Source organism: Sarcophilus harrisii, chromosome 2, assembly GCF_902635505.1.
Source record: "Sarcophilus harrisii chromosome 2, mSarHar1.11, whole genome shotgun sequence".
Lineage (NCBI taxonomy): Eukaryota > Metazoa > Chordata > Mammalia > Dasyuromorphia > Dasyuridae > Sarcophilus > Sarcophilus harrisii.
Window position 1 is genome coordinate 600,452,495 of NC_045427.1, and position 12,251 is coordinate 600,464,745.

The window sequence follows — 12,251 nt, forward strand, 5'->3', positions numbered from 1 at the left end:
ATTTCAAATCAAGAAACATTCTCCAAATAAGTCCTAGGCATTGAGAGTGCAAACATAAAGGAAAACCAATAAAAGAAGCAAACAATAACAGCAACAAAAGACAGCCCTTGATTTCAAGAGCCCTACATTCTACTTAGTCCAAAGTAACATGTAATAGTTAAGCCTAATCATAATCATTTAAAAGATGGGAAGAAAGCACCAATAATTAGATGGTATAGGAGAGTAAGGAAATTTTTCTTATAAGTATTGGAACATGATCAGAGATTTGATGGAAAATAGGGATTCTAGAGAAAGGAGCAGGAGTATGTTGTAGGTATGCCATAAGTTTGTGTAGTCATGGAGGGAGATCTAATTGTGAATAGGTTAGTTTTGCTAGAATGGAAAATTTGTGAAAAGGATCATTAAACAATTATATTTTCTATATACTTTCTCTAATTTTTGTTTTGCTATTGACTTGAATAAATGGGCATTTTTACTATCAGCTGTGCATGTTCATTGTGGAAACTGGAATTTGATGGAAAGGGGATCAAGTTTTGGATATAAAGCTTGGGATCATAACTCTCCTTATTGGGGGCAATAGAGACACAGTAGATAGAGTCTCATGCCTGGAATCAGGAAAACCTGAGTTCAAATTTGACCTCAGCCATATACTAACAATGTGATTTTGGGCAAGACACTTTAACTCTCTTGCCCCAGCATCCTAATCTGTAAAATGAGCTAAAGAAGAAAATGGCAAACTACCGTCTTTGTCAAGAAAATCCCAAATGAGGTCAGCCAGACATGACTAAAATGATTGAACAAAAACAAAATTATGTTATCCTCCCCTCTCTAATATCTGAAATAAAATATTTTCTCCTGGATGACAGAAATTATTTCATTTCTTTTATTTTGTATTGCTAGTGGTGGCTTGTGCACTAAATAAATGCTTGTTGAATTGTTGTTGAAACCAAATTATACAAGGCTGTAAAAATTGATCACTGATAACTTACCACCCTTACTGGGAAACTAAATAGGCATACACACATACATACTCCACATGTGAAAATCAATCAATAGAATTTGATTTCCAGCCTTGTGGACTTTTTTAAATGCAATTAATTGATCAAGGTCTAATGATCAAATATACTGTGATGTTCTGATAAGCACAAAATATTGAAGAAAAATTCAAAAAATGTATATAGATTATTCTTGTATATAAATCTTCATCATCCTAGGCAGCTAACTGCTACAGTGGAAAGAGAATTAGATAGGGGATTAGGAAGATATACGCTCAAATGTGCCCTCAAACAATTGCTAGGTTAGTGACCCTGGATGAAGAATTTCATCCCTGTTTCAATTCCCTCATCTCTAAAGTAGATTTCAATTCCCTCTAAAGTAGGGAAAATAATAACATTTACCCATCAGAGTTGTTTTGAGTATCAAATGAGCAAATAATTGTAACATGCTTAGCACAGTGCCTGGCACATAATGAGTACTACTCAAATATAAACTATTGTTGTTCTTGTTGTTATATCCCTGAAGGCTATGGTCAACGCATGCAGTGTTCACAATATTCCATTTATTTTTAAACCATGCTTGTTTCTAATGGGATGATTATGATTAATAACAATTTACTGCCACTAATAAAGGCTTTAGTGATCATTAAATTATCCAAAAAATCTTACTAGACTTTCCCCCCATAAAGCAGAAAGATATATTCAAATTTATACTCTCTATATAAAGATATCTCCAAGAAAGAGGCTGTAATTCATTTCTTTGATCATTCATACAATCCACTGCCTTTTCTTGCTCTCTTCAACCTATCCACATAGGAGGAATTTGGCTAAAATTACCATAAAGAATATCTTGGAAAAGGAAAATAAGAAGAAAAGAGACAAAGCAGTATTTAGCCTAAAGAGTGAGTATAGGAAGACACATGGCTTTCATGTAATGCATTATGTGAATATCTTTCTCCATGACGGTCTTATAGAAGCAGAATGTTTCCTGCCCTATCCCAGAGGATAGGAATTCTTTTACAAGACCCCAGAAGTACCTCTACTTTAGATTCAAGTTTTGAAATTCCAATAGTGCAAGAAGTCTGAATTGCTATATGATTTTTTAAGATGTGAGAGAGAGAGAGAGAGACAGAGAGAGAGAGAGAGAGAGAAAGAGAGAGAAAGAGAGAGAGAGAGAGAGAGAGAGAGAGAGAGAGAGAGAGAGAGAGAGAGAGAGAGAGAGAGAGAAAGAGAGAGAAAGAGAGAGAGAGAGAGAGAGAGAGAGAAAGAGAGAGAGAGAGAGAGAGAGAGAGAGAGAGAGAGGTGTATTTATATCTAGAGATTCTAGACATAATAACACAATAAAAATGGAGATAGAGACAATATATCTAACTCCAAACATCTATATAACAAATTTCTATTCAGCAATTCCTGTATTATTGAACTATAGGTTTGTTTGTTTGGTGGGATTTTTTTGTGTGTAAGAGACAGAGAGACAGAGAGAGATACAGAGAGAGAAACATACACACATAGATATTTATCTCTCTGTCTTTTTCACTCTCAGAGAGAGAGATCATTATATTCATCAGATACAGAAATGGAAATGACATATATAGCTCCTTCTATAACTCTATGCATACATGTAGCTGAAACTCCAAATAGGTGTGCTTGAATCAGACAACTGAACACTTAAGGCTAATTACCCATTCCATGTGAGACAATGATTCTATTAGCATATGTTTGGATAAATGGTTCTTCTCACTCTTGGTGCTTGCTGAATATTTGGTGTTAAGATAATCATAAGCAATGATTGGAGGGCATAGGAACAGAGGCCAGAGTCACTTTGCAGCAGGATGAGGAAGAGAGAGGCTGGTGACTCTGGACTCGAGAATCCAGGATACATCTTTGGCAAGCCTCGTAGCAGCTTGCCTGCCTCCTTCACTTCTCCCCCTAAAGACCAAGGATTTTAATTTATCCTGACTCTGGCTGACCCCGAGGCCCTCCAAGGAACTAGCCTGTACTACACACATACATATATTATATATACACATGTATATATACATATGAGTATATATTTATATTCTCAATTGTGTATATCATTATCTTGATGTGTTCAGAAAAGCAGTTGGGAACAAACATGGTAAAATGGGAATAGTCTTGGATTTGGAGAAAAACAAGTTGGAATCAAATCTGAGTTCTCCCAAATACTATTTATGTGATCTTGAATAAGATTCTTATTGTCTCTGGGATTCAGTTCCTTCATCTGTAAACCAATAGATTTATTCATCTATTGAGGCCTTAAATTCAAGATTTTGAACTTTTATGTATCATTAGCTCCTTTAAACTTTTTGATGAAATCTACAGATATCTAAATATCTCTAATAATTTATAATAAAGTATTTTTTGAAATAAATACATAGAGAAATCGGAAAACAAGTATATTTAAATACAATTGTGAAATTATCAAATAAGCGAGTCCCCACATCCCATAACATTATTCCTTGAATGTAAATACAAACAATAATCTGAAAATCAGGAAGGCAACATACAAAAACAGGAATTTTAGACATGGAATAAAAGATAGAACACTAAAGTGAAAAGAGAATCATTCTTGAAATCCTAATAAGCAAATATTCAGATTTTGTCATTGACATGATAGCTATGTGACCTTGAGCATATAAAGCAATTTTTAAGACTATAATTTGAAGAAAAATTATAAATATGTTTTGTTATTGAATAAAAATTTCTGTATTCCTTTAACAAAAAGGAAACTAAAAAAGAAAGCAAAGCACATTTCCCCCAGTTTCTAAAATATAAGCTTTATGTAATAGAATGCCTGTTACTGATACCATGTTAAGAATTTTAATGGGTTTTCAATTTCTAAAACTGAAACTTAGATGAACTAATATCTCTCATAGAAAGACACTCTTCCTATGTCTACATGGTTCACCATAAATAGCTTGACATTGAGAGAATCATAAATTCATGAAATCTTATAGACGGAAAGAATATTCAAGGCTATTGAGTCTGATCAGTATTGAAGAAATAGCTTCACCATTTTTTTCCATAAGATTCATGGATTTGTTTTCAAATAAAATATTAATTGAGGTAATTGACATTCTTTCAAATTCTACTTTTACACTTATAAATTATGTAACCATGAGCATATACCTTCATATGTTTACTCCTCAGTTTACTCCTCTATAAAAAGGATATACTTCTGATCCTTCTCCTGTAATATTGTTGTGTGGCAAATGTCCCATAAAGATTATAATATTATTTTATATGCAATATGCATATCCATACAATGAGTATTTCCTATGCTAAATGTTTAAAATTCAAGAACCCAAACCAAGAAATTAAATATGAAATACAACATATTTAGTTGCTACTCTGATTGTTGCACATTACTTCGCTATCACCTAACTTTTCTTTTGATTTCTTATTATACATTTATTGATATTCACTGATCATTCCTACACGAACAGCTTAGTCATTTACATAACATACAACATAAAGAGTGAAATTCTTGTTTTATAATCAGTAATTTTAATAAGCTAAAATTTCTGAGTGGAAGATAATAGCAAGACAATTATGATCAATTAATTTCCATCTGAGAATTGCTATCTTTAGTGGTTTCCACACTGTGCTGTGAGTTGGTTTCTCCATTCTTATTTGAGTATCTACTAAAACATTAATAAAGCATAGGGGCATATAATGAATATTCCTAAGAAAAAAAAGATAATGTAAATTCTCTGCTTAGGAATCAACTTTAAAATTTATTACTGTTTTTGTCATCGCCAAGTGTTGTTTTTATTGTTCTTGTTACTATTATTTTGGAAATCAAATGTATCCTTTTTATGAATTGTCACTTTATTGGGCTTGAAGTCAACCTTAATAATGAGGTAACAAGAATACCTTTTTAAAATATGACATTGCACTTCATCCTTTCAGAGTGGAAAAGTATCTTTTGCACTAGAAAATTTCACATTGGGAGGCATATCACAATGCATCAAGTATACTAGACAACACATGATATTTTACTTTAAAAAGAATTTTTATAAACTAAAAGATATCAGTGGAGTAGAAGCATGAAAGCCCTTTGAGACAGAATTTTAAAAGACTCATTGAAAATTGAAACACGTGCTCAGTGAACTATATTAGATTTTGGGGTCACTTTTACCTCATCCTACACTCCATATTGAATTGGTCAGTTACTTTGCCAATGGAAAGACTAATAAAAAGAGCCTGCTTTTCCAAGTAGACCTAATGTTCTTTGTTCTCTTTCTCGTAGGGACATCAAAGAGCAGTTTGAGGAAAGTGATTCAAATCAATAGGATAAAAACATGTATTTTACCATCTTAACTTCTTTAGCACAATATAGATCTAACATCCATGAATTCAATTAAACACTCCTGATTGTTTTTGATATTGTAAGGTACTCAACCAAATTGCCAATAGTATTCCTGATAAGAATATTTGGTCATTTTTGAAATTTGTAGTACTGGATGATCTGCTTGGTTCCCAACATTTTATGATAGCTACCTTTTTTGTGAATCTTTTTGCATGTGCTAAGATACTGTAAAAGTGATCCCATTTCTGAACTATGACTAAAAATTTCAAATCTAGTAAAGATTATTTTCATATAGCACTTGTAATATTTGGCATATTAAAATTTATCTGTAACATCTATGTCCATTTATTCAACTTTCTGAGGTCATCTAATGTGATTTGTAGGCCTTATTAGCCCGAGTCATTTAAAATGGAAAGCTTCATATTTTGATCAATAATTATATAATTTCACTTTAAAATTCAATCATAACTCTTAACCTTAGTTTTTAATTAATATGTGGTTCAGAAATATTTTATGCTTTTGGAATGATTTTATTCTCTGTTGTGGCAAGAATGCAGACCTAACTGTTCACTAGAATATGTCAAACTAACTTTTAAGAATCAATTGGTTAATTTTCAGAATTAATGTTTACACCTCAATAATTGGATATCACTGCCAATTGAGGCTTGATTTTTTTTAATTGACAAGATTGCATGAAAGTGACAGAGAAAAAGATAATGAAAATTAAAATTGAGTGTTCCCCAAATATCTTTTCAAAATTTCCCCCCATAAAATCAATTATTAAACATTTATTGTTATATTCCTGAATTTTATTTTTCTGTACTCAAAAATTTTTCAGTATGCAGGTTGATATCTTATGTTCCAAAATGGTACTTGTTAATATTTTAATTAAAAAATATTTGTTTAGTATTTACTATATACAAAGCTCTATTGTGCTTTGGTACAAAAAGCCCAGGTACATAAAGACAAAATGGGAAAAAATAAAATTCTCTGTCCTAAAGGAGGTCATATTTGAGTGATTGATCCTCATCAGAATAAAAATCTTCCAGAAAGAAGAAACCATTTAAGTTGAATTAGTAATTTTTATTTATTGTTAAATAGTTTTTAGTTATTTTAAAGCGTATATTGTTTTGTTTATGTTTTTCTAAACAGAGACAGGACATGAGACATCCACAGTAAAATGAAAGGAAGGAAAAAATAGATAAAATTACCTGAACATGAAAGATGAGAAATAAAATTTCTGAAATCTAATCTCTAGACCCTTATCATTTTATACTATTAGACTAAATAAACTCACCTGCTTTAAAAGATAATCTGATCATGAAAAATATCTTACTATCTTCCCTCTTGAGGACAAAGTAAAGATCTTTCTATCCCAAAATGTACTAGACAATAAAATATCATCAATAGATTTCTATTGGGCTTCCAGCCATCAGAAAATTTTTAAATGCCTGCTACTCTCTTGAAGTTTGTAAAGACCTTCCTTGTTTCCACTTGTCTAGAGCATCAAATAGCATTTATTTTCTTCTGTTCTTTGTTCTCTGAAATGCCAATTAAGATTTTCATTCAATACTAACATTCCCACTGACATTATATGTTTGAGACTTCTGGCATTTATAAAGTATATTATATAAATTGGCTTGACTCTTGCTTTTCATTTCCTTCATTATCCATTTGGGGGAAGGGGCTAGGGATGCAATTTTCTTCAAGTATTTGTCAACTTTTTTGATTATCCTAGAAATGCCTAGATCAATCTAATTCTCATGATCTTCCAAACACACTGAGATCATTCTTAACAAGACTACCAGTTTAGACCCAGATAAGATTTTTCTTCTGAGAGCCAGCAACAAGGGTCAGTGCTGTGAAGGGAAATGTAGTGAAGAGGATAGAAGAGAAGATGTTATTAAAGCCAAAGCATTAAATTAATAATAAAATAAGGGATTTAATAAAATCAGGGATAAAAACTAAATGCAGTTTTTGCTAATTAGATTTCTTCAATAAACTTTTTTCTCAATTTGCTTATTAAAAGTAATTTTTCTAATAACTGAATAAAATAGAGGAAAAAATCTTTTATAAGATTTTTATCTCAAATTTTTAGCTATCAAAGAGAGCAATCAAAAATTTTAAGTTATTAAAATAGACAAAATTTTTATAAAGAAACATGTGAGTACATTGTAAACATCTTTTCAAGATCTAGCTACAGAAATTGTGTTATGATAAAAAGATAAATTTAAAAGATTCAACGAAATTCTAGTCTTTGCTTTATCACTAATTGTGACTTTGGTGGGCAACTCATTTAATTTCTCAGTTTTTTGTCACTTACAAAAATAAAAGAATTGGCCTGTATTTCTGTTTAAACAACATTTATGAAAAACATGTGTAAAATATTATGTCTTAGGGATACAGAAGTATAAATAACAGTCCATTAAAGTACAAAAAATACTGCATTTGAAATCACTAGACCTGTGCATAGTTCCTAGCTCTACTAATTACTTGTTTGGACAAGTCACTTAATATTTTGGGACCTAATTTTTCATTTATAAAATTAGAAAGGTGGAGTGAGGTGATTTAAAAATATATATTTTTAAATGACATATTTCCCAACGCAATTATATAGATATTCTGTTACTCCCATGTTTGAATCTGTGGTCCTTAATCTTCTTGAGTTTATAGTTTAATATAGCACAAATATAGCATATAAAATGTTTTAAAATAGGTTCAATGTAAATAAAGAAAATTGTTACAAGGTATGGGAAATTTGTCACAGAAATTCTTGGTGGGGGAAGAATCATATGAATTGAACCTTGAAAGAAATTACATATCTGAACAAATGAAAATTGGGTAAGGAAAAAATCTATTTCAAGCAAGTCAATAAGAGACAGTGTGGTAGATTGGAAAGGGTCACAACTTTGGGGTGAGATGATATGTGTTCAAATCCTCACCCTGCCACTTAATGCTAATGTGACTTTGGGCAAATCAACTTAACTGTTGGATTTCAATTACCTTATCTGTAAAATGAGAGAATTTGTTGCCTTTTAAGGTTCTGTCTATGACTGTAATGAAGCAAAGAAACACTGGTAGGAGTTAGGGAAAAGGTTTTGGTAGGACTATAAAATACATTGAAGAGAATATGATAATATCAGAGAAAGTGGTAGAAAACAGATTGTAGATATACTTAAAGTTATACTAAGGACATAAAACTTTATTTCCTAGGTGATAGGGAGCCACAATATTTAAGTAGAAGATAAACCAAAATAAAGCAACTAATTTGGCCTAATGTCTCTAACATCCAGTTCTAAAACTCCACAATTCCTTGGCTTTCTGGTCATGTAAGTTGGAGTTTGCTTGCAAGTATGCTCAATGATTTTTCAAGAAGTATAATATGTAATAATTACTTGTATCTTAATACAACTTTTTCCTTACTTAGATTTCATAGTAAAGCATTCTGGTATGAGTACTGGGAATTCAAACTCCTTTGAGAAAAAGTGTATTTTTCTTCTCCTTTCAACCTTTCACCACCTTCAACTAAATTCAGCATTCTTGGTTTATGAAAGCTCATGAGACTTTATCTAATTCAAATTAACTAGACAATACTAATACACAAATAGGAAATTATCCTCAAATCACTTCCATTTTCTATCAACTCATTTTTAAGTAAAAAAGGAAAACATGCATGTAAGTAATGCTTCACAGATAAGGATTTCATTTTTTTTTTTTTTCAAAATGGTACTCTCCTAATTCATTTAGTCAACAAATATTTATCATCTCAATTATGTGCCAAATATTGTCTCAGTGATGGGGATATAATAACAGGAAAAATAAACAATTCCCTTCTCCTCCCCTGCCTCCACAAAAAATCCAAAAAGTAGCAACAGCTAATTCAAGAATACTCCTTATGTATGACCCTAGAACTTCACTGTCATAATATAGAGCCACAGAACTTTTGATTTGATCAAGGGAGATAATCTGCAAAGGTTTTTCTGAAGACCATAGAAAATTAAAACAATCTAATCTAAGTAGGAGACAAAGAATTGTCATTTTTATGATATTCTTTCAAAATTTACAGAAAGCATCTTCTAGAAAGAAGAAATTTTGTAATAGTCTAAAACTACAATCCAGTAGTTTTAGGGACAAATAACCATTTAAATGAGACACTGTAGAGAGAATGTAACCGTCCTTTTTGTCTCATATCTTCAACCTGATTAGAATTTTCCATTCAGCAGCAATAAAATAGTTTACAAAATATTTAATGGTCAAGTAAAACTTAAGAATACAGTACCGCTTGAAAGGAAAATAAACCATTTCTCAGCTGGCAGAAGCTGAAGATCACTGTCTTCCTGCTGCCAAAGATCAGACAATTGTTCACTTTGCAGGTGTGGGAGAAATAGAGAGCTTTTGGCAAATAATTCAAAAGTTCAATTGAATCAAGCAGCTGCTGAGAGGACTGACAGTTCTCTCTGTAACCCATAATAATCAATTCTTGCAGTAAATGTAAAAAGGGCTGTTATTAAATTTGCATTACACACCTGCCAAACTCAAGGTTGGGATATTTCTTCTAAAGAGGGCTGCTCTAGCATTAAGAAAACTCACACATTATTACCAAGGTGGAACTGAAATGGTCTTATTTTGGTAATAGTGGTTCTAAATGGAAAGCTTAAATTTATGTCTTTTTGAGATTTTTTTCCTCAACTCTTTTTGGATACAGAAAATTCAATAGTACTCTTACTCACATTTGTCCTTTTCCCCTCATATACTAACTCTAAAATTGTAGAAGGGGATTATAGGGCAATCTGCATTATATTCTCTACTACTCCCAAATTTAGCTTTTCTGTGAATCCCTTACCTCTAATGACCATATGAGGGACTGAATTACACAAGATCTCTGAGCAATTGGTAGCAAAGGTAATTTCCATCTACACTGTCTGGTATTTTCCCCTTTTCTTTCTCAATTCCTCTAGTTTCCAAGAAGTGCCACTTACAGTGAAAAATACTTCAAGTAAGGACTTCCAAGGTAGTCTCTTCATCTTGAGATTCTGGGATATATGAATCCAGAGTGTTTTATAAGAGTTACACAGAAAGCAAGAATAAAAGAAAGGACATAAAATGTTTGTAAATTCATCAAAAGGTGATGATTATTTTGAGACTTGCCTTTCAGGTTTTACTTTAAGGAGTTAGAACCTAAACAAGATTTTTCTCATCTATAAATGCATTACTAGACTAAAGAATATCTAAGTATCATGAGGGCAGGAACTGAATTTTATCTGTTTCCCATAACAAAGCACACAACAAATTCTATACATAATAGGTATGTGATAGGAGTTTTTTAGGATTGAATTTGTATAATTTAATATAGCTTTCATCCATAAGGTGAATCTAGGCACTTAGAAAGATCCTTCTACTCCTGTCCCTCCACCACTATAAAGTCAGTAATGGCAAACAAAAGTCCCAAAGAGGTCTCATTCACCTTGTTCCTTGGTTTAGCCTACTCAGTCAAAAGCCAGTGGGAATTTGGTGAAGTTAGGAGGAAAAGAAAAGTTTAAAAGATATGCAGAGAAAATTTGGTGAAAAGAATAAAGGGGTAATGCTTCTCTGGTATCCATTTTAAGATTCTCTGCTGAGTTCTCCTCCTCTTCCTCCTTCTCTTCTCTTCTTCTTGTTCTTCTTGTTCTTGTTCTTCTTGTTCTTGTTCTTCTTGTTCTTGTTCTTCTTGTTCTTCTTGTTCTTGTTCTTCTTGTTCTTCTTCTTGTTCTTCTTCTTGTTCTTGTTCTTCTTCTTCTTCTTCTTCTCTTCCTCCTCCTCCTCCTCCTCCTTGTCCTCCTCCTCCTCCTCCTCTTCTTCCTCCTCCTCCTTTTCTTCCCCTTCTTCCTTTTCCTCTTTTTATATTTCCTCTTTCACAAACACCTTACTATCTTGTAACACTGTCAAGTCATTTTTTCTAACCCACCACAAATTTATTTTTTGGACTACATGAATATTGCTTATTTCTGGAATACTCTCACTCCTATTCTCCATTTCTCATCATCCCTGGCTTCTTTATGACTTAGTTTAAATCTCACTCTTCATTCTTCCACACAGAATAGCAACTAGTGCCTTCTCTCTGAAGTTACCTTCCATTTATATAGTATGTAACTTCTATGTACATATTTATATAGAATTTTATTTTTGATGCAATGCTCTGTTGTTTTTTGTATAGCTAGTTCATAACACATTTTTTGTAGTTAGTTCATAGCACAGTTGTTGGTAATCACACAACAAACACTTAATAAACACTTGACTGATTGAGCTAACCTCACTAAGTCTGTCTTTTTAATATGTATATACATATTTTATTTTTAGCTGGTTAATTAAATTGGATCATTTCCAAAGGCATACAATTCTACCCAAGTATGTAAATTATATATGACTTCCTAGGCCCAGATGCTACTTTCAAGAAAAATGCCCTCTGATATACAACTAGAAAACAATCAGTAATACTAGAATTTTCAGATGATAAATTTCTTAATATCAAAGAATACTATAGGGACAGCTAGGTGGCACAGTGGGTAGAGCACAAGCTCAAGTCAGGAGGACCTGGTTCAAAAATGGCCTCAGATACTTAACACTTCATAGCTGTGTGATCCTGGGCAAGTCCCTTAACCCCAAATGCCTCAGGGGAAAAAAAAAAAACAACACAAAAACTATAAGCACCCCAAGGACAAGATTTAATTAAATAAATACACAGTTTGTCAGTGGGTTCCTTAGCTTAGAAGATAGGAAGATAGAAAAGGTGTCTTTAATAAATACTTATTTAATGAATGAATGTGTGAAACAAGGTGAATATTTGCTAGAAGCTTACTGGTAAAAGGAAAGTTAGATTAAATGACAAGAAAGAAACATGTTCTAACAATATTGGCAGAATAAAATATTGAGTAAATAAGGATCTA

General features: G+C 32.1%; 1 protein-coding gene across 2 annotated transcripts in view; it reads right to left on the bottom strand.

Moving 5' to 3' along the window:
• NRG3 (neuregulin 3) overlaps nt 1–12,251 on the bottom strand; it is a 788,738-nt gene that overhangs the window by 366,261 nt on the left and 410,226 nt on the right. The window lies entirely within an intron of this gene.